This window comes from Sapajus apella, unplaced genomic scaffold (assembly GCF_009761245.1).
Source record: "Sapajus apella isolate SASKATOON/1434 unplaced genomic scaffold, GSC_monkey_1.0 scaffold14, whole genome shotgun sequence".
In the NCBI taxonomy this organism is placed as follows: Eukaryota; Metazoa; Chordata; class Mammalia; order Primates; family Cebidae; genus Sapajus; species Sapajus apella.
Window position 1 is genome coordinate 23,624,922 of NW_022436954.1, and position 23,963 is coordinate 23,648,884.

Consider the following 23,963-nt stretch of genomic DNA (forward strand, 5'->3'; position numbering starts at 1 on the left):
TTAGAAATAATTAATTTTTTGAAAATTTTTTTAGTCTGATGACACCCACAACGTGTAACTATTTTTTTTTCTGTCTTCCTAGTTTGATTGGTTAGAAATTTGAAAGGACAGTGAAAAAAAGGATAATTACTGTCTATGATTTTCAAAACACTTTCAATATTCAAGCATTTTTATTTTTGTATCCACCTAGCATGATGATGATGGTGATGATGATGCAAACTATCGTTTTCATCATCATCATCATCTACATTCAAGACAAGAAAGAGGATTGGGTCCACACTACCTATAGAAAGTCAATGACACCAAAATATGTATGAAGCTGTGTATGAAGCAATATAATTCATTGGTGTCTACGATGGCTAATTTCATGTGTCAACTTGACCAGGTCATGGGGTGGCCAGATATTTGGTCAAACATTATTCTGGGTGTTTCTGTGAGAGTGTTTTGGATGAGATAAACATTTAAATTGGTAGAGCGAGTAAAGTAGATTGCCCTTCCTAACATGAGTGGGCTTTATCTAATCAATTGAGGACCTGAATAGAACAAAAAGGCTGATGTTTTCCTGAAATAAGATTTCTCTTGCCTATATATATATGTGTGTGTGTGTGTATATACATGTGTGTATATATATGTGTGTAATATATACACACACACACATATATATATATAGGCAAGAGAAATCTATATGTATATGCACATATATACATGTATATGTATATACATATGTGTGTGTGTATATATACATGTGTGTGTATGTGTGTACATACACATGCATATATTCTACTGGTTCTAGTTCTTTGGAGAACCCTAGCGAATACAGTGTCCTTCATGGATTCCTATATAGAATGTTATCAAATTTTATTTATAAAGATACAGAATTTCATTTAAGGACCTAGCTGATCTTATTTTAGGACGTTGTTTATGAAAGTCCTAAAAGTATATGTAAAGAGAGTATAATAGTGTATTATAATATTAATAGAGAATAGCATATAATATAAATCATTGCAATAAATAGATTATAATAGAAAATTACCATAAACCACTGAAGTATGTTTAACTGTTTCTACAAAAATGAGTCTCTTTTCTTTATGGGCACACAAATGTATTACATTTATTATGCTCCTTCAGAGTTATGTGTAACCATGTCATTGAATTCTAGTAAAGGAATTGTGAATGGGAATAATATGTGTTGCTTTCAGGCCTACCTCATACAAACCTCCCACTGAGCTCCTCACTGTCCTCTTCTAGCTCACTAAGATAGAGTGCACCACTTACTTAGGCATGTAATGAAAATACTTAATTTCTAAAGGTACATGGAGCAGAAACATCTACACTACCCTTTAACCTTTGCTTATGCTAAGAATATATATTTTGGAATGTTACATGATTGAAGAATAAAATTCATTTGAGTTTAAAGTGTCATATTTGGTGTTTTTTTTAAATGTTGCTAAAACATAGGTTACCATAATGAATACCTTGGCTATGAGTAAGATTAAAATTAGTCTATACGACATGACAACTGCTAGAATTACCTCACAATATTATTTTGCAAACTTTCACACAGTCAGCTTTCAGATTTCAAAATGGAAAAAAAATTAAAAATTTTTTCATAAATATTTGCTGTTTAATATGTTCAAAGTATTGTGCTAAATACTATATTGATTATCTACTACAAAAACCATTTAATGCCCTCCAGATGCTGAGAATAAATCACAGTTCATACACATTTTATTTATATGTTTTAAGAACCTGTTACCTATGGTAGTTATATTATCATTATTTTTGAGTCAACGAATAAAGGGATGCAATCAAGAAGGAACAGAAATGCCAATGTCTAGAGGAGAGTGCCTTAGAGTTGTAAAAAAGGATTCAAAGAGGAGATACAACTTGGATAAACTCTTAATAAATAGGTAGTTACATAATAAATAGGTAGACAGATAAATCATTGTAGCACAGGCCTACATAATTAGAAATGTATGGAGGAATACCATTTTGGATAGTAAAAGAGAAGCATAAATAAGAGTGAATGTAAAAGATAGTGAAGACACCATCCTGATCAGACTTGTGGCTTCATATAGATGTGTCACTAGAAACCATGATAAGCTGATGCTTCCTGTTTAATAGTGGAGTTGCTTATGTCATTTGCTCAGGTTTTTAGCATTTACCCTGTAGGCAATAAGAAGCCCATTAAGATAATGTACATATATCAACATTTCAAAGTAACTTTTTAGAAGTGCCTGTTTTCAATTAAACATTTAGGGGAAAAAATAAGAGATGTTCTTGAGTCTTCTGAGTTGTCAATGATGATTTAATTTTGGGGAATCACCATCAAAGGATATTCTGTAGACAGCTTTGAAAATCAGTAGAATAAAGATCTCAGGATCAAGTGTTCAAGTGCTTTCATAAAGAAGTAGCATAGACTAGATGTAGTGGCTCAGACATATAATCCTAGCACCCTGGGAGGCCGAGATGGGAGGACTGCTTGAGACCAGGAGTTTGAGACCAGCCTGGGCCACGTAATGAGACAAAACTGAAAAAATGAAGTGGCACACACCTGCAGTTTCCGCTATTTCGAAGACTGAGGCAGGAGGATCACTTGAGCCCAGGAGTCTGAGGCTGTAGTCAGCTGCATTGCACTATTGCACTGCAACCTGAGGCACAGAGCGAGGCCCCATCAGGAAGAGGAGTGGGGGAGAGGAGAAAGGAAAAAGAAAGAAAGAGAAGAAAGGAAAGAAAGGGGCCCTAAAAATGTCCACACTCCTGAAAACATAATCTACTGGCTGTTAGTTTTAATGTTTTCAGAGCAATGCAAAACAAGTTCACTTTTCTTTAAAAGTGGCTTAGAGAAGAACATTATGCTTCTTCTAACTTTTCAGATGTATCTTTTAGTTTAGGGGGCTGCTTTAAACTGTCCAGCAGAAATCTGTTCACAACAGTGGCAAACTGATTATAGTTGTGTTTTGGCTTTTCACCTCATTACATTTTTCCTGTGGGTATTCATCTGTCAGAATGTCTAATCCCATCCCAAATCTACCAGCTTCACTACTCGATAGTAATAACCAGTATGACTACCTCTATGATAACAATAACAGCATTAATAATAATAATGCAGTTTAAGTTTACTTTTTGAATTCATGCACTATATGTGTTATTTTCATGGCAGAAGATTGACACTTGTGAAAAAGTGAGAGGCGAGAACAATGTCTGATGCTTCTGATTATAGTGACAAAATTTTGTCTCTTTCTCTCTCCAAATATCTTAGAAAAATAATTTAAAGTACTATAAAAAAGTATCCTACCTTTCAAACTGAATCATGGGAACAAACTCAAAATGACTTTGTAATGACATCAAGCATAAGTGAAATCTACAAGAGATGTATGATGTCTCTAGCAGGTTTAAAAGTTCAACCCTGAGTCTGCTTACAAAATGAGCAGGCACTTTAAAAAAGACTAACTTTTTTGTGAAGACAGAAATTTTTGTGCTACTGTCAAAAAAAAAAAAAAAAAGAAAAGAAAAGAAAAGAAAAGGAAAAAAGCAAGCAGGCTTAATAGCTAAAAGAAAAAGATATATAACTGTCTATTGATGTGAAACCTTGGGGAGCTTTTCAAGTGTGGCATACTTATTAATGAAGTGAGAGTTTGCAAAACGGCCATATAAATATGGGCCATAAAGAATGGCCATAGGTAAAGCACCTACTTTTAGTTAACAGAATTCTAGGCTGCTAGGCTTTTAGAACATTGGGACGATCAGACTACTTGCAAAGTGAAGGATTTAGACAGGCTATATAGCACACAGTAGCAGAGATTCAATAGATGGCACTCTCACCTCTTCTTTGAGCTCAGCCCTCAAGATGACTCAGACTTCCAGGTCTCTGGACAAATATGCTGGGCTCTCCTCCTTACCTCTTCAGCGTCGCTCTCCAATCACTCACCTATATTTAATTTGGTGCTTCAGCCACAGTAAGCTACTTATGGATACCTTAATCTGTCATTCTCTCTTAGGACTGTATTCCCTTTCAAAATGTGCTCTCTCAGGATTGGAAATCTCTCCCTATCTTCGCATCAACTTGAGCAATATGTCTACTGCTAACCCTTCTTCTAAACGCTCCTCTCATCATCATGCATCTTGCCTGTGCTTTTTCTTTGCTGTTTCCATAATATCATACGTATATCAGAGCTCTCACCTGTGAATGCAAAATGTACCATACATTGTGTCTTTATCCTTCATTGGAAGATGCGCTCCTTAGAGACGGGAACATTGTATTCCTAATGTTCTAATTCCTAATATAGCTGCCATATAATAAACACTTAATATTTTCTTATTGAAGAAAATGAATGAGTGAACCTAAACATCAGAGCTTTCTTCAACTTCTTTTCACACATTACTCATCCATAAAAAAGATTATGCTTGATCGTCATTTTTCTTTAACTCTCATTTCCATTCCCAGTTTTATTGTATTTGCTTGTTTTTTGTGTCTAAGGTCTGTTTTTAATCCTCTCCCCCATTTTTAATGTTTGTTTTTATTTCTTCTTTTCTTTGCTGCCATTTTAGTTTTGAAATTTTGTTAAGAATTGGTTGTATATTCTTTTTTTATTGCACTTTAAGTTCTGGGGTTCATGTACAGAACATTTGTGTTTGTTGTGTATTCTTATAGATTAATCTTTACTTTTAAGGATAAAACAAAAATAATAAATATTAAGATACGATTTTAAGATTTATAGGATATTCAGCTTGACTTTTAAAATCAGACACTTAAGTTTGAATTTTGACTACATATCATCCCTAGTTTGTGACTTGAACATGCGCTATTAAGTCAATTCAGTTTGAAACAACTTACATTTATTGAGTTATTATTGTGAACAAAACTTTTTACTAAAAGAAGTAAAGCTCTGAACAAGAGAGACTCAGGCCCCTCTCTTATGACTATGTCAGCTTCACAGGGAGTGCTCTTTAACTCACACTTCAGGGAATCTCTTCCAAAGAGATGGAAACCACAAAACTTATCTCACTGGAAAAAAATAGATGATGTGTATGAAATCTACTAGCACGGTACATGTCAAATTCAATGTGTTTAATGACTGTTAAGTTTCTCTTTCTGGTTTTAACTAATCAGATAGAAAAAGCTAATACAAAGTAGCAGGATAGGAATATCCTGAATTGTGGTGAACTACTTGACACTTCATTGATCCTTTGAACTAGATATTTGTATACAACCCAAAAATATAAATTATAATGTATGTAAAAAAGGCACATACTTATGTAATTATAATTTATATAAATTTATAGCACGTATAATTTAGGTGAAAGTACTCTAGAAAAACGGTCCAAAGATTGATTTCATAAATCAAAATCTAATTTTATTATTTAATAGCTAAAAATTTAGATAGAATACCTGACTCTGTTAAAGTTTTTCTTATTAACATTTGTCTAGAAGTCAGATAATTGGTTACAAGCAAGGGCTTTTACACGAGAGACTTGAGTAGAATACCTGATTTTGCCATATATTCTTGAATGAATCTGATAAAGGACTTTCTCACCCTCGGTTTCCTTATCTGTAAAAAAGGGATAAAATATTTCTTTTTCTTTTCTAGACACTCTTAAAGTATTTAATTAGTATTTTAACACTATTCAATAGTGTCCATAAAAGAAAAAAATGCATAGTGTTTGCATCTAGACAGTGCTCAGAAATGTCATGTTGAGGCTCAGAAAATGATACCTCAAAGTATGAGGCTTTGGCATGCTAAGCACTTCAAACAGAAGGAAACGAAAAGGCTTTAGAAACAGGCTCAGAACCAAGGACTTTCTGTCTTTCTCCTGTTTCTTCGAAGAACAGGGTGGAAGGAACTCTGAAGTTCCCTTACCTGAGGCTCCTTTAGAAGGAACAATTGCCTTCGATGCCATCCCTGGAATTTCATTAATTAGGGAAGATTAAACTCACATCTCAGTAAGACTGAGGAATGTCACCACACCTAGACAGACTTTATCACAAGTTATAGCTTGTTCTTAGGTTCCATGCAGTTTCAAAGAGAATCATTTACCATCTACAGTTTCTCCTTTGGAGCCAATCAACAGTTCTGAAAATCATTTATTGCCTCTAAAATTGCTTATTCTGCCATCCCCCTTTCTCAAACAAAGGAAGTGCTATTTATAAATCTGGTTCTTCTTTGAGATTTATATTTTGTGTGACTCCACGCATGTAAATAAATACGTGTATATCTTGGCCCATTAATCTGTCTATTGACAGTTAATTTCAGCAGAATTAAGACTCAAATCTTCAGAAGCATATAAACAAATTATTTTTGCCCCTATAAATATTTGCTGTTACTATTATCACTACTCTTATTTTATATAGTCTTCATCAGGGATAAATATAAAATCAAACTGAGAAATCTAAATTTAAATACACACACATACACACACATATGCATATATGAAAGAGTCTACTTTCCATATGAGAGCGAGAAGAGCTCCTCAGCACCCTCTTTAGAAAACCAGTAACATACATATATATATATATATATCTCCACATATATAATGTCAGTTATATGTGTATATATGTGTGTATGTATATATGTGTATGTATATAAAATATGTATATATTTTTATATAGCTTTATATATATAAACTCTGTAAATGGCATTAAGTGCATACAGTGAATGAATAAACATTTATTCAGTAAACTCTATTAAATCTTCATAAGATCTGTGAAAGTTTGCAGTATTTAGACCAAGACTCACACCCACAATCCTCTCTCTCATCTCAACAAGGCAAAACTCCAATCCAGACTGTTATAAACAAGAATAAAGGGCTTTCTTTTTTTGGCTGGAAGGCTATATACTCAGGAGGGGCAAGATATCAACATTACTTATCCTGTCTCTAGCTACCTATAGCAGAGGCTAAATTCCATGTGAATATAGCCAAGAAGTGAGAGCATCCTTCTTCTCCTCTGTCCCCACTCATGGGATGAAGGATCTATCTGTGGTGATGCACTTTTGGAGAATCCAATAAGATTAACAGCTAAATTTTTATCAGAAACAGTAAAGACAAGAAGCAGTGGAATAATATATTTAAAGTACACAAAGAAAAAGACAACTATTGACCAAGTATCTAAAATATAAATCTAGACACTAATCTTATACACTTCCCCCAAATTAACTCAAAATAGATCATAGACATAACTATATAATGTAAAACTCTGAAACTCTTAGATGATAACACAGGAGAAAACCTAGATGACTTTCAATATGACAATGACTTTTTAGATACAACATCAGAAATGGGATCCATAAAAAATATCACTGATTGGCTAGATTTCATTGAAATTTTAAAAAAGGCAACTGGAAGAAAGTAACAAGACAAGCCATGGGTTTGAGAAAATATTTACAGAAGACACATGATAAATGTTATCCAAAATATACAAATAAATCTTAAAGCTGAGCAATAAGGGAAAAAAAAATTTAAAATGTGCCAAAGTCTTAAGTAGAAACTAAACCAAAGAAGACATACAGATGGCAGTAAACAAATGAAAAGATGCTCCTCATGATATGTCATCAGGATGCAAATTAAAACAACAGAGGCATACCACTATGCTCCTCTTAGAATGGCTTCAATCTAGAACACTGACAGCACCACATGCCAGTAAGGATGTATAGCATTAGGAACTCTCATTCATTGCTGGTAGGAACGTAAACTGGTACAGAACTCTGAAACACAGGAGGTTTCTTAGAATACTAAACATATACTTAAGCATAATCCACAGTCACACTCCTTGGTACTTACATAAATGAGCTGAAAACTTATATTCCTAAAAAACCTGCACATAGATGTTTATAGTAGCTTTATTCATAATTGCCAAAATGTTAAATCAACCAAGATATTCTTCAGTAAGTGAATGGATAAATAGCCTGCAGTATATCCAGGCAAAATTATTCAACAACAAAAATAAATAAGTTATCAAACCATAAAAGGCATGGAGGAATCTTAAATTGATATTAGTAAGGGAAAGAAGCCAATTTGGAAAGACTACATATTGCTTGATTTTAAGTATATTACATGCTGAAAATGGCAAAACTATAGAGATGGTAAAACCTTCAGTGCTTGTGAGGGTTTGGGAGTGAGGGAAGAGATGGATAGATGGAGTACAAAGAATTTTTAGGGCAGTGAGATGCTCTATTATTATGGGGAAAACATGTCATTACACATTTCTTCAAACCCATAAAAGATACAACACTAAGAGTGAACTCTAAGGTAAATTATGAACTTTGGGTCTTATTTTGTGTTGATGTAGTTTCATTTGTATCAAATGTACCACTTTGGTGAGGATGTTGATGATGACGGAGGCTATGCATATGTAGAAGCAGGGGCAATATGGAAAATCTTAAAACTTTCTTTTAAATTTTGCTGGAAATCCAAAACTACCCTAAAAAAGTAAACTTTTCAAAAAGGAAAACTAGAATCCCAATATGTATAAAGTAAAAACTAACAGAACTGGAGGCAGAAGTAAGCTGTTCAAAAATAACAGATGAAGACTTTAATATCCCACTTCCAATAATGAATACAACAGCTAGGCAGGGCATCAGCAAAGAAACAGAAGATTTGAACAACATTACAAACCAACTATAACAAACAGATATCTACAAAATACTCACCCAACAACAGTAGAACATATATTCTTTAGTAGACATGGAAAACTCTCTGAAATGGAACATATAGTAGGCTTAGGACAAACCTCAATAAATCTAAAATAATCAAGATAATACAAAGTATGCTCTCCAACTACAATGGAATAAGACAAAACTCAGTAAGAAATTTGGGAAATTCTAAATAGATGGAAATTCAACAACATACTCTTTTTTTTTCTTTCTTTTTTTTTTTTTTTTGAGATGAAGTCTCACTGTTGCCCAAGCTAGAGTGCGGTGGCATGATCTTGGCTCACTACAGCCTCCACCTCCTGGGTTCAAGTGATTCTCCTGCCTCAGCCTCTAGAGTAGCTGGGACTACAGGTGCGTGCCACTGTGCCTGGCTAATTTTTTTCTGTATTTTTAGTAAAGACAGGTTTTCATTATGTTGGCCTGGCTGGTCTTGAACTCCTGACCTTGCGATCTGTCCACCTCGGCCTCCCAAAGTGCTGGGATTACAGGTGTGAGCCACCACACCTGGCCAGTAACACACTCTTAAATGATTAAATGCATCAAAGAAAAAATAGAAGAAAAATTAGAAAATACTTTGAAGTGAATGAAAATGAAGACTTGGCATATTAAACGTATGGGATCCAATTAAAGCAATGCTTAAAAATTTTTAGCTAAATACCTATATTAATACAGGAGAAAGATCTTAACTAAACCTTCTACCTTAAGAAGAAAGAATAAACTAAAAGGAGTCAAATGAAAGAAATAAAAATTAGAAAATAAAAATCGAAAAACAATTTAAAAAATCAAGTGAAAAAAACTAGTTCTTTAAGAAGATCAATGTAATTGAAAAAATTCAGCTAGAGTGATCAAGAAGAAAGAGAACTCAAACTACTAGAGTAAAAAATGAAAGATATTACTATCAATTTTACAGACATAAAAAGTGATTAAAAGATTAATATGAACAGTTCTATGATAATATATTAGATAACAGGGATGGCATTGAAGAATTTATCTACCAACTACCAAAACTGATGCAAGAAGCAAGAAACAACCTAATCGGACCTGGAACAAGTAAAGGAACTGAAATAGTAGTAAAAAACTGTCCCCAAAGTAAAGCTCGGGTTCAGATGGTTTTACAGATGAATTCTATCAAACAATTAAAAAATAATTTCTATCAATATTTTCAGACAGTTCAAAAAAATGGAAGAAGGAATACTTTGCAAATAATCTTATGAGTCCAGAATTACCCTGACAGAAAACCAACTAAAGACATAGGAAGAACTAAAAGCTAATATCTGTTTTGAATTTGGACATAAATCCTAAACAAAATATTAGCAGACTGAATCAAAAAACATATTAAAATCTTATACACCAGGACCAAGTGAAATTTATCTCATGAGTGAAGGTTTGTTATCTAAAAATTCTGTTAATGTAATATACTATGTCAACAGAAAAAAAAATAAAAACATGATAATTTCAAAAGATATTTGAAAAAACAACACTATTTCATAATAAAACACTAAAAAACTATATATTTAAAGGAACTTTCTCAATTTGATAAAAAGTCATCTATGATACCAATAACATCATATTTAATAATGAAAGATTAGATTTTTCTCCCCAAGATCAAGAAGAAGATAAAAATATATACTTATTCCACTTTGACTTCATATCGTATTGAAGGCTTTATGGAAGCCAATTAGATAAGAAAAAGAAATAAAAGGCACCCAGATTTAAAAGGTGAAGTAATTATATACCTATTCACAGATGACTTAATCATGTATGTATAAAATCCTAAGGAATCCAGAAATATGTTATTAGAATGAATAAGTTAAGTAATGTTTCAGGATACAAAATAAATGTATGAAAAGCAAAACTATTTCTACGTATTTGTAATGAAAAATCCAAAAATAAAGACAATACTTTTATAATAGAGTCAAACAGAAGATAATTATTAAATACCATTAATAAATGAGAAACTTGTACTGTGACAACTACAAAACATTGCTGAAATAAAGACTAAAGAAGTAGAAAAGCATCCTATTTTAACAGATCAGAATAGAATATTGTTAAAATCGTAGTCATTCTAAAGTTGATCAGCAGATTCATCATATCCTTATCAGTATCCTAAATGACTTCTTGGTAGAAATAGACTAACTGATTCTAAATTTATACGGAAAGGGATCCAGAATAGTCAAAAAACTCTTAAAAAACAAGAACAAATTTGTGAGGACACATCTTTCCTGATTTTCAGACTTACTGCAAGTATACAGTAATCAAGGAAGTATGGTTTTGCCTGATAATAGACTATAGGTTAATGAGATAGAATTGAGAATCCAGAAAAAAGCCCATGTGTCAATGGCCAACTGATTTTCAACAAGGGTTACAAGATTATTACACAGGGAAAGAATAATCTATCTATTCAACAAATGGTGCTGGGACAACTAAATGGCCGTATACAACAACATGAAATTCTACATTTAACCTTACTCCATAAATAAAATATATTCAAAATGAATCATCAATCTAAATGTAAAAAAATCAAACTATTAGAAACATTGGGGTAAATCCGCATGACCTCAGATTTGGCCTTAGATAGGATACCAAGAGCATGAGCAACAAAAGAGAAAAAAAGTTGAATTGTATCTCATGAAAATTGAACCTTTCTATGATCCAAAAAACACAGTCATGAAAGTGAAAAGATAATCCAAATAATGAGAAAAATATTTGTGCATAGTGTATCTGGTAAGGGATTTATATGTAGACTATATAAAATCAGAGACAACTCAACAATAAAAGACAAATAACTCCATTAAAAATGGACAAAACAATCTGTTTTCCAAAGAAGATATACACATTACCAATTAGCACATGAAAAACTGCTGAACATCATTAGTCTTCAAAGAAATGTAAATCAAAACCACAATTAGGTGCCACTTTATATTCAGTAGGTTATCTATAATTTTAAAAAGTCAAATAATTATGAGTATTGATTAATATGGGACAATTAGAACTTTTCTACCGCCCTGGTAAAAATGCAAATGGTATAGTCACTTTGAAAATAGTCTAGTAGTTCCTAAAATAATTAACACAGTTCCAATTTGACTCAGCAATTTCAGTCTTAGATGTGTATCTTCTTAAAATGAAAATATATTCACCTATAAACTTGTACATAGATTTTTATAGCAACATCATCTATAATAGCCAAGAAGGTAGCAACAACCATCAACTGATGAATTAATACAATATAGTATATCCAATGTAATATTATTCTGTCATAAAAAGAAAGTAGTGATACACTTTCCAACATGAATGTTTCTTTAAAAAAGCATTTTATTGGGAGGTACTAAAATTGTCTTTTGAAGTCTATACTTATTGGTGAATATATTAAAATCACTGAATTATAGAATTTAAATGAAAAATTATATCATACAAATCATATTTAAGTAAAGCTCCTATTAAAATGATTTATATATATTTGACTATATAGCTGCACATCACCTTTACAGTTTTTAACTAGTTAAAAAAATCTGAAACCATTTTTCTAAATATCTTATTTATTAACAATATTCAGTACTCTTCATCCTCTTACTCTGTATTTAAATTTTAATCAAGTAACATGGAACTATGATTATTTTAAATCACATATTTTGTATGTAAAAGTAAAACATTATTATCAAAAGACAAATGAATCTCTGTTATCTAATCACAAACTTTCGATTCTCAATACTAAATGATGTTAAGGCCTCTCTAATACAATGACCCATTTTACAGATGGGAAAAGTTAGGTTTGGACACTTTAAGAGGTTGGCTTCTATCTTTGGATGAAATAAGTACTTGAAATAACTTTGGTAACTTGACACACTGGCAATTTTTTCTTGTGTGATTGCAGTTATTGGTGTCTTCTGAAAGTAGAATTTTAACTATGAATAGTTACATAAAAAATTTCATTTAAAGCTGTTTTAAATCCCTAGGTAGTATATATGTGTACGTTAAAATTCTCTGTTATAGGGTCTAAGTTTTATACCCCCAAATTCGTATGCTGAGGCCCTAACCCCATACCTCAGAATATGACTGCCTTTGACCATAGGGTCAAATGAGGTAACTGAGTCAAAATGAGGCTATGATGGTATGCCCTAATCCAGTTCGAGTGATGTCTTTAGAAGAGACGATTTGGACCCACAGAAGAGGTACCAGGAATGCATGCACACAGAGGGCAGACCATGAGGACACAATGATAAATTGGCCATCCGCAAACCAAGGGAAGAGGTCGTAGGAGAAATCAGTTCTGCACACAACTTAATGATCTTGCAATTCTAAACTTCAGAACCAAGAGAAAATAAATTTACGTTATTTAGCCACCTAGTCTGTGCCATTTTCTTATGTCAACCATAGCAAACGAATATACTCTCCAAGTTGAATTTGCTTCTAATTTTTACAATTATTTGAATATATTGAAAAGATAGACACTCAGAGGATTTCACTTGTTTTGTATTTCTTGATATCCTTTTTTAAGCAAAGCTTTCAAATAGCACTTGGGTGGGTTTTCTTGACAAATTTAATCACGGAGAATTTTTTACAGCAGATACCAAGATTGAATACTATTATTTTCTCTACTTTCCTCTTTTCGTAGGTTTACAATTTTATCAAGGTCGTTAATAATTATTGTTACACACAGATCTGGGGCACAAATGTCTCTGGTAATAGATTTGGCAATAACCTCTTTTTCTTATTCAAGGCAGGATGACTCAAATCCAGATTATTTCTTCCAAATAACATATAAACTAGACACAAATGCTTTTGACAATCTCTCCTGGCCTCTAGACAGCTAACTTGTATTAAATAAGCCTTCAATAGACAAGCCAGTGGCTCACCTAGGATTAGTGCCACGAGTCTTAAATAGATCACACTGCCCCAATTCACCTCATCCTGCCGTTTATAAATGCAGATGGCCTTAATAAGACTGAGGTGGAGAGAAACCAGTTTTTGTAAAATAACCAGATATTTGTTTTTAATCATCTATCACGATTGTCAAATTTGGCTTTGAGTAGAGTATTACACAACGTGAATACGGCTGCTACTCAGAATTGATTTTATCTATATCTTTCCAGCGGAGTGCAGTTCTTTTTAAAAAGAAGGTTGCCTTTTGGTTTGTGTGTGTGTGTTGATTGCTGTCTGCCTCTGTTCCATTTTGCTGAAGTAAGTGTATGGCTGGCCAAAGCTTTAAAGGAAAACACCCTCATCTTTCTTCTTTTGCTGCCCGAATTCGCTGTTAGCCATAGTGGGCTTTCTTATAAAAGGAAAGAATGACGGGAAACCGATGCGGTGCCATCCTATGCCTATCCTGATTAAATGGCTGCTTTCTACTCCTTTGAAAATATTATTTTATGCATTACTTCTCACTAGTACAATTGAATCCTTTTCTCATTTTCCTAGACAGTTAATGTCTTGACTGGACCTAAAACCCGAAAAGGTAATATCTACAAAGTTGAACACATATGTCTGCCTCCATTTAAATGGAATAACTCCATTTAAATGTCTCTTAATGTCTTAATGGAATACCTCCATTTAAATGTCTCTTAACGTCTTATCAGAAGCTCTTGAAAAAAAATTAGCAAATTGAGTAGATGCATGACATCATAATTTCTGAACTCACCTCAAAGAACAAAAGTCTACTATGAATTCCATGGTGAATTTTAATGATGTTTGCATTGCATTCATTACATCTGTACACATTTTAAAAACATATCTGTAACACATTATCTCTAGCCTAGAGGTGTTTACCACACACATGAATTCAGTGTTCTTGAAGCAATTCTGTCATTTTTCTCTCTACTGTTTGGAAACCACTGCTCTGGGCCATTTGATAATGGGGCATAGCTAATATAAATACAATGCTATTAAAAAGACATATTCTTCTGCCTTTTTTAGATGTATGTGTCTATAATGTCTGGGCCATGCTGGGTATTTGAACACATCTGTTTGCTTGGGGTACAAATAATTTGTGGGGTTTGGGCTCATTTTATTGATCCTGTGGTCCTTGTAAATGCAGTGTGTGAGGACAGAGCAGAGATATGTTTCTTGTAGTCAAATCCAGGTTGAGCTACATGTTTGAGCTGGTTCTCCATGACCCTGTGTTTTACGGAGTAAGGTTGCAAAATTTAAATAATACAAATAGAGGATACCAGATTAAATTTGAATTTTATGATAAACAACAAATAAACTAATTTTTAATATAGGTATTTTATTACAATATTTGGGATACACGTATACCTGGTTTGACTTTCCAAGAATTGGAAACATGGGTTGCCGAGAACCTAGAGACAAAAAGTACAGTTCAATGATAAAGAGGAGGTAGAAATACCAAGTAGGCTCTTATCAATATACCACGTTCAAAGGCAAGGGATAGGGTCAAAGTGAAGGTTGAAAAGCAATTAATTTAAAGTTAATATAGATATAGATAAGGATGTGAACTGGAAGGAAATAAATTCTATGTAGATTTAACTGGTTTCTTTATTTTTACTTTTATTTTTTGATGTGATTGACGTTTAATTCCTGGGTGAATCAAACTGTTTAAATGGTCAGATGTAGTTCAAGTATTAGGATGGCATTTTCTACAATAATAATTTTAGTCCAAAGACAGATTTAAAAATTTCTCATTTTCTGACAAATTCCAGTAAAAATTAGAATAATATTGAACATTTTGGCCACATGATCTTTGTTCATAAGCCTCCTAATTTGATTCATATATTAATCTACAGTTTCTAGGAGTTGCAATTGAAGTTCAGAAAATACTTTGCCAAAGGGCACCCTGGTAGACAGCAGAGAGCTTGGACCAATACAAAGAAATCCTGACATCTCTGCTTAGTTCTCGAACTATGGCTTTGGCAGATGTCATACAGAAACCAATTCTTAGTTGAAGAGAAATTTGAGATGACACAAGCAGAGGAATAAAGTGAGTCCAAACTTCAAAGACATTGTTCCAGAACTAGGTTCAGCTGTCACTTAGTTTCCAAGATTAAAATGCATGAGAATTCACTTAGAAATGTTTAGTAAGAGGTACTATCAAAGCCAAATTGTTACAAAATAAGAAGTAATGGTGAGACATAGAAATATTATTAGATCCTCAATACTAAGTATACATAAGTATACATTCACTAATACTGTTAGTGAACTAATGGAATGAATTATTATGAAACTTACTGTATGTTTATTTTCTGTGTTAAGACTGTTTAAGTTGCAAGAACAGATTCAAAAGAGCTTAAGAAACAGAGGTGGGATATAAATAGATTAGAGCTGAAATGTGAAAGCCCTGGAAATTAGCAGAAGCAGATAGCTCTTGTGGACTATGTCCCTGCTTCTCAAAGTTTGGTCTTTGGAAAAACCACACTGACTTTGCTTGTAATTGTGATATAAATGAAGACTCTCACTCATCCTACTAAATTAGAATCTTCATTTTAAATGTTCCACAAGAAATACTATGATATTGTCAGAATAGCTTTTAACTAGATGTTCACTTTCATAGCATCTGTTTTTGTTTCTTTTGTTTTACTTCTTGTCATGTATACATTTTTCAGATTCTAGATAAATATGATTAGCTAGTTGAAATAACTTTATTGTGTAAAGTGCTTTGTAGCAAATATTTTCGTTAGTCATTTTTTTAGGTTTATACAAATAATCCTTGAGCCAGAGTACACTGGTGTTCCAAAAACCAGTCATCTAAAATAAATTTTAAAAATAAATAAATAAAGTATTGGTGGATTTTCTTAATAGATAACTGTTAAGGTGGTGTTAGCTAAAAATGAAGTTGAGTGTAGTAGGTGGCATAATTACTTATCTCTTATACTATTATAATGAAATTTGTTATTTTCTTTCTAGAAAATTCTCCCAAATCTTTGGTCACGTAGTTGTCCTGAATGCTGCTGATAAAAATCCTGAAATCTTTTCCACAAAACACATAAAATTTCTTGAGCCAATACATTGTAATCAACCCATCTATGCCACATATCTGTAATTATTTTATAGCTGAATTGTATTACATTTACGAATACCACAACTATTTATTCATCTTTCTCTTGAGGGCCATTTGGTTTTGTTTGTTTTCCCTCTCTTTTGGGAGTTCGTAAAACTCAAAACTCTAAACATTTTTGTCCAAGAATTTGTGCCTGTGCAAGCAACCACATTTATTTTCCTTGGGTAAATACCTAGGAATGAAATTACCAGATTCTTATAAGTATATATTTAACTTATAACTCTATTAGTTATCTATTGCTGTGTAACTAATTACACTAATACTTAGTGGTTTTAAAACATTAAACATTTATCATCCCACACTTTTTCTAAGCCCACACCTAGGTCTTTGTTGGCTGTTGGCGGGAGACATCACTTTCTTGACACATGGGTCTTTCCGCAGGGAGCTTGGTTCCCTCAGAGTGAGGATTCCAAGAGAAAAGCAGCGATGGAACATCTTTCTGTAACTTAATTTTAGAAATGCCATCCCATTACTTTTCCTCTATCATATTAATTAGAAGTAAGTCCCTAGGTCCAGCCCACACTCAAGGTGAAAGGATCACACAAGGGATGAATTCAAAGATGTGGATGGAGATCACTGAGCATTACCTTAGAGGCTGCCACCCACCATAACGCACTGCCCAACAGCTTTCCAAAATGTTTTAGTTATTTTACACTCTTAATAAACGTATGATGGTTCTACTTGGTCTACGTGTTTACCAATGTGCATCTTTGCTTATATTTGTTGTCAATTTAAAAAAAAGTTCAGCCATTCCAGTAGTTGTAAATGTTATCTTTTTACAGTTATTTTTATTTCTCTAATGAATAATGATTTTGTGCACCTTTTTGGTGCTTAATGGCAGTTTATATGTCTTGTTTGTGAAGTACTTGTTTAAAGTTTTACCCATATAAAAAATAAGGTTAGTAATTTTTAAGATGGATTTCTAAGAGTATTTAAATATTCTGGATCCAATCCTTTGCCAGAAATGTGTATATATATATATATGTAAAATTTATTTTAGGCTATAGCTTGCCTTTTGGTATTTTTAATGGTTCCCTTGAATAATAGTTTTATATTCATAAACTGTATTTTTAATTTTTTTCTTTTATCATTAGCTTAGTGATTTTTGTACCCTAAGAATTATTTCTCTAATCCAAAGTCACAAGAGCCTATTTATTTTCTTCCAGAAATTTTATAGTTTTAGCTTTGTAATTACATTTCATTTAATTCAAATAAATATTTATGTATGATATATTACAAACTTATTCCATAAATGTTTTTCAAATTAATTTAATCTTATTTCTTAAAAAGATTTATTTTCTGGTTGTACCTTTATCAAACTTAATTTTCTTTAAACATGTGGTTTCATTTCTAGACTCTTTATTCTAATGATCTATATATTTATCCTGACACAATTATTACACTGTCATAATTATGATAGTTAAAAATAAGGTAGCATAAATTTTCAATGTTTAAGAATGTTATTAACTATTTTAAGTTCTTTGATTTTTCAATGTACAAAGTTTAGAATTAGCTTGCACATTTCTACCAATAAAACTTATTGATCAGTACTGCATTGAATTTATTCAATTTGGTGGTGATTAATATCTAAAAGATACTAATACTTTAGTCCTATTGTATATCTCTCTATTTATTTAAGTTCTCTTTAACTTCTATGAACAATGTTTTGTGGTTTCCTTTGTGCCAATGTTGTATTGGTTTTGTTAAAATTATTCCTAGGCTCTTATGAGATTTTATGCTATTTCGCATGTCATTCTTAGAAATTTTATTTTCTAATAGTTCATGAGAAAATGAATAAAAAAATAGATCTTTTTATATTGACTATATTCTGCTATCTTGCAAAATATCTTTATTCTAGTAGTACCTGTAGAAATAATTTTTGCTTTTTTCTTTCCAAATGTTATACCTATTTTGCATTACTGAAAATTGTTGTTTTATTGTTCCATTATTGTCATTGGAATCCAAAGAAAATCGTATTTTAAATCTTGTTATGAAGAACTTTTAAGGAGCTACCATAAGGCTGACTTTAATTGTTACCTTTTTCTCTTCACTTGCCCTCTAGCTGAGTGCTAATTACCCACATTCCTACAGCAAGCCTAACTCTCAGACTTAAATTCCTTCTCTCTACTGCTCAAGGTGTAAGAACTGACAAATTTCTGACCCTCTCTGTCCATCATAATTTTCTGAAGCCATTTTCAGCTTTTCTGAAATTAGCATATATCAGCTTTGTAAAGCACTGAAAGTACAAGCTTCCAAAAGACTCTGAAGTGCCAACTTCCAATAACAGCATAATGTCCTCTCCTTCACACTACTGGTATTCACATTCTAATAATTTTTTTAAACAGTTAAGAAATCCTAAAGTATGCTTTAGTATATCACTTGACCCGATGAACTTGACATTTTTAAATTACTCATTTTGGAGTAATGAATTCTGTTTATTCAGAAAAATTAAAAAACAAAATAAAACACAGGGTTCTTTTAAATCTGCCCCCTTTGGCATCTATACACAGATGACAGGGATGAGAGCAATTGTGTAGCTGCTTCATTCATTCATTCATTCATTCATTATTAGATATTAACTGATAATAAACATTTATCCATGAATCAGGCTGCATAGGTGATAGATACAATAAGTGATAAACCAAAACTGCAGGCTTCTTAAAGTATGATTTATCTATTTTTATGAAACCATACTTCCAGTAAGTCACTTAAAATGGCATCCATTTATTATCTCAGTTTGTGGGGGTCAGGAATCTGGTCATAGCTTTTCTTGGGTTTCTGCTTTGGGGTCTTAACTGAAAACTGAAGCCAAGATTGTGATTGTGGTCTTTCCTCAGGGCTACAATGGTGAGGGATCTGCTTTCAAGCTCATGTGGATGTTGGCAGAATTCACTTGCTATGAGGCTGTAGATGAGGGCTTCCATTTCTTGGCTATTGATAGGACTTACCCACGGTTTCTGAACAGTGTCTACATACAGAAACTCAAAATATAGCAGCTTATTTTTATCAAACACAGCAAGGATGGAGACTTCTAGGAAGAGAGTGTTCAGTTTACTAGTAACATTCTACCGTGATGCAGCTGGTATTCCATATCTTTCATCTATAGATTAATTGTGGCAAAGCAAACCATTTACATGGCATGGCCCTAGTCTGTTCTTTCATACTGTCTCGTTCTGAGAAGAATTAGGAAAAAATAAGGAGATAATTATCACTGAGTTATAATAGAATTTCTCTGACTGGAATATTCACGTATCAAAGAATGGACTTAATTCTATTTGTCCTCTTTTATAAAGGGCTTTACTAAATTTCTCAACAATGTTTAAACGATGATGCACCTGTTCAAAGGAGGCTAAAATATTCTGACTCTATTTAAGTAATTTATTCTTATTTCTTAACTTCATCTGCATGCAAGCAATTTTAGATTTTGATGATTAAAACCAATTATCTAGATGGTTATAATTTTGCCATTTACATTTAAGCCTATAATCCTTTTAAATTGATTTTTGTATAAGGTGTAAAGTCCAGGTCAAGGTTCATTTTTCTGATAGATGTCCCACTGCTCTAACACCATATGGAAAGTCTTTTCTTCCTCCACTGAAATACTTTTGCTCCTTTGTCAAAAACTAATTTGGTGTATTTGTGTGGATTTATTTCTGGGTTCTTATTCTTTTATCTTGGTTTATATAACTATCCTCCCACCAGTACCATACTATCTTGATTACTGCACCTATGTAGTACATCTTAACATTGGGGATAATTATTCCTAATACTTTGTTTTTTTAAAAAAACACCTTGGGTCATTTTGAGACATTACCTTTTCATATAAATTTGGGAATCAGCTTATATATGCCAAGAAAATGCAAGGAAATATTTAGTTTGAGGAATATCTATTGTACCCCCTTTTCTAAAGGTCAAACTAAAGAGCTAACATTAGGCTATTGGCTTACTATGGAAATATATATATATATATACCTAAGCGCTGGAATAAAAAAAACAAACTGATGGAACAATGAAAAAATCTACGTTATATCTGTCTAAAGGAAAGCCTATGGTATAGCTGCTAAATGCACTAGCTTTCTTACACATATTGTGTTCCCTATACTTTAATGTTTCTGTAATATTTTTCGAGACTTAGTAGACTATATAATAAATTATCATGTTTAGTGGCTTGAAACAACATGCATTCATTATTTCATAATTTTTTTGGGTCAGGAGCCTATACACAGCTTAGCAGAGTGTGTTGAGAGTTTTATAAACCTGTGTTCTTATGTGAAGCTTGAGGTCCTCCTTCAACCTGCTTGGTAGTTGGCAGAATCCAGTTTCTTGCAATTACAGGAGTGAGACCCTCAGCTCCTAGAGGCTGCCCATCATTCTCTGCCAGTGGGCTGTCTCTACAGCACAGTACTTTGTTTCTCCAAATCCACAAGGAGAATGTCATTACTGCATATGTTAGCTCATCCAGCATATTCTTCATTTTCATTAACTTCACAATATCCCTTTACCTTTATTGTCTAAAGTAGCCTAATTAAAAGTACCTAATGACAGAAATCTCATAATTCTTTCTACACTTAAGAGAAAGGAATTATGAAGATGGTATATGTTATTGAGGATTCTTTCAGAATTCTGCCTACCAAATACCCTAATGTTTACTCTGTTCATTTGCAAAACTGTGATAATAGTGTTTCTAATTTATTTAATTGTTATATAAACCCTATTAAGATAAATGAAATAACGTTCAAATTTGGTATCTATATTTTTATATATAATCTTTGTGTTATGGTCATTATAATCAATGATATTTGTGATATTGACATTGGAAGAAGGTACTTAACACATTGTGCAAAATGCAACATACTAAAATTTTAAAATGAATACCTCTGGTTAGAATAGGATAAGGATAATTTTATTTTCTACATATGTATGTGATTACATTAATATTATTATAGTCTTTTGTATTTTATGCAGTAATTACTGACACTTAAATGGCATTTATCATGTGCCAGTGCACTGTTATAAATTCTCCTTATAAACTGGCTCATTTAATTCTCATGCAATACTGTGGATTAGATATTATTAATATTCTTATTTAACTGCTAAAGAAACTGAGGCCAAGAAAGATTAAATTATATGTTCAAGGTCACCTAGGCATTAAGTACACTAGTGGAAGTAGTAATTTAGGCAGACTGGCTTTTGGCACTACTCTATTTTGCCTTTCTATGAATATGCATTGTTTTAATAATAAGAAAAGCATAGAAGTTATATTATTTATATAAAAGGTGAAGCTATGGCAAAACAAGGGCAGCCAGAATTTATTAAAACTGAGAGAGAGGCAGAGAAACCAGGCTTGGAGTTCCCTAAATCGCCTTCCATTCTCGCCTTTTTTGAAAAACTATAGTCTTTTATAGTAGAGCTTCAAACAGTTAGTGAGCCACTACAGTGGACTGAGAACCTGCTGGAGACTGAACGTTTTGCAGACAGAGAAAGGGACAGGCTATTCCTGGGAGAAAATCTACACTTTCCAGAAGCTCAGTGCTTGAGGTTGAAACAGCCTTATCTTTGTTCTGAATTAGTCTGCTCCTCTCTCGGCCTGTCCCTTTCTTTTCTAATTTTTTTTTTTTCTCCTTTGCAAGATCGTGTGGCACAGAACTCCCACATAGATGCTTTTTGGCTAAAAACCTATTCCTGTAGCACAGGTTTCCCACCCAATGAAGCACAGGAATCATTGAATTTAACTTCCCGCATCATTTTCTGGGTGGTTTTCAGAGTTCGTCTGACTCAGGCAGCACCTGATGGCACATTATAGGACTCCTGCAATGAGACCTGATTTACTCTCATCTCTTTCTGTGCATGTTTAATGTGTTAAGCGACAAAACAGCTTTGGTACGCTCCTCCAAGTTGTGGTTCAAATGAATCCCCTTGACAACAGCTGCTCGGCATTTGCACATCCTTATTCACGACTATCAGAGGGAGCTCTGCTTTCCCCTATAATTATTTTTTTTTCAACTGCTTCCTGCATTGTTTGCTTTCCGACCTTCCTTTCATCCTTTGTGAGTACACATATTAAAATAAAAATACCAAGGCCAAACGCTTCATTGTTGTTCCTGCACAGCATGCCCTGATTTAGAATTTTTTGGATTGGGCTTGAACTGTATGTGGGTGTTGGAGTGAGTGGAGGCAGAGAAAGAGATGAAGAGGCAGGAAAGGAACGGAGATGGCTGTCTCCTGTTTTCTGTTTTATAATCTTGTCTTTCTTCTGTCTGTGCCATGGAATAGTCACAAAAACAGAATGGAATATATAATAGTTAACTTATTTGTTCATTCACTCACTAGATATTCAGTGTTCTAAGCCTGGAGCTAAAACAATGTGCAAATGATTTTTTAAAAAAATGAAGCTCTAGATTGAAAATCAGAAGACATTGGTTCTCCCTGACACTTAAACTTAGTATTGTAAAAGCTGGTGAACAATCATCAAACATGTCTTGATGATCTACTACCTACTAGCTGTTGTGCTAATTGCTGGGAATATATACAATTCCAAGACAGTCTCAATCATCAGGGAGATTGCAGTTCAGGGAGCCTTTTCACTGCTTTGATCCTTATTCAGATCAGTACACTTCTAGGTTATTCTTTATTCTTACTCTAAGTTCTTCTTTATACCTCTTTTGTTAGCAGGCTACATTCAAGAGTATTGCTCATATCAGCCTCTGGCCTGCAAATAACTCCATGCACAGATACCTTTTATTCCTCTTTCCAATTATCTTTTTCTAAAAAATAATAATAATAAAAAACCCTTACAACATCAAAGCTCATAGAAGAAGGGTGGCTCAGATAAAGTAATGTGATGCAAACATCATGTGAAATACATAACTCTTCACCTCTACTTTAAATCAAGAGCACAACAAATCTCAAATTTGTAAAGTTTTAGAGTACCTTAAATTCTAAGTAGCAAATATATAGGCAGCTAAAAGAGAGGTGACTCAGTGTAGACTGCTAAAATATTTACATCTGTTCTCAATCAAAGAATCTTTGACTTGTCAGGAGATATTAGAAGTCATTTAGGACTGAGAGCCAACAAAACAGCAGAACCCAGCTCTTGTTTTTCCACAGAAACACCAGTTTAACAATAATATGTAGATCAAAATAATTTTATCAGAAGTTGATCCCAGTTAAAAAAAAAGTTGTAGTACACCAAATGAGCACAAAATCAGGAGCAGCCTATTTAATAAGAATATAAATTTCATTTACTCACATCAGCTCCTTCTTTAATCTAGCACAGTTTAGTATCTACAGAGATCATCTCA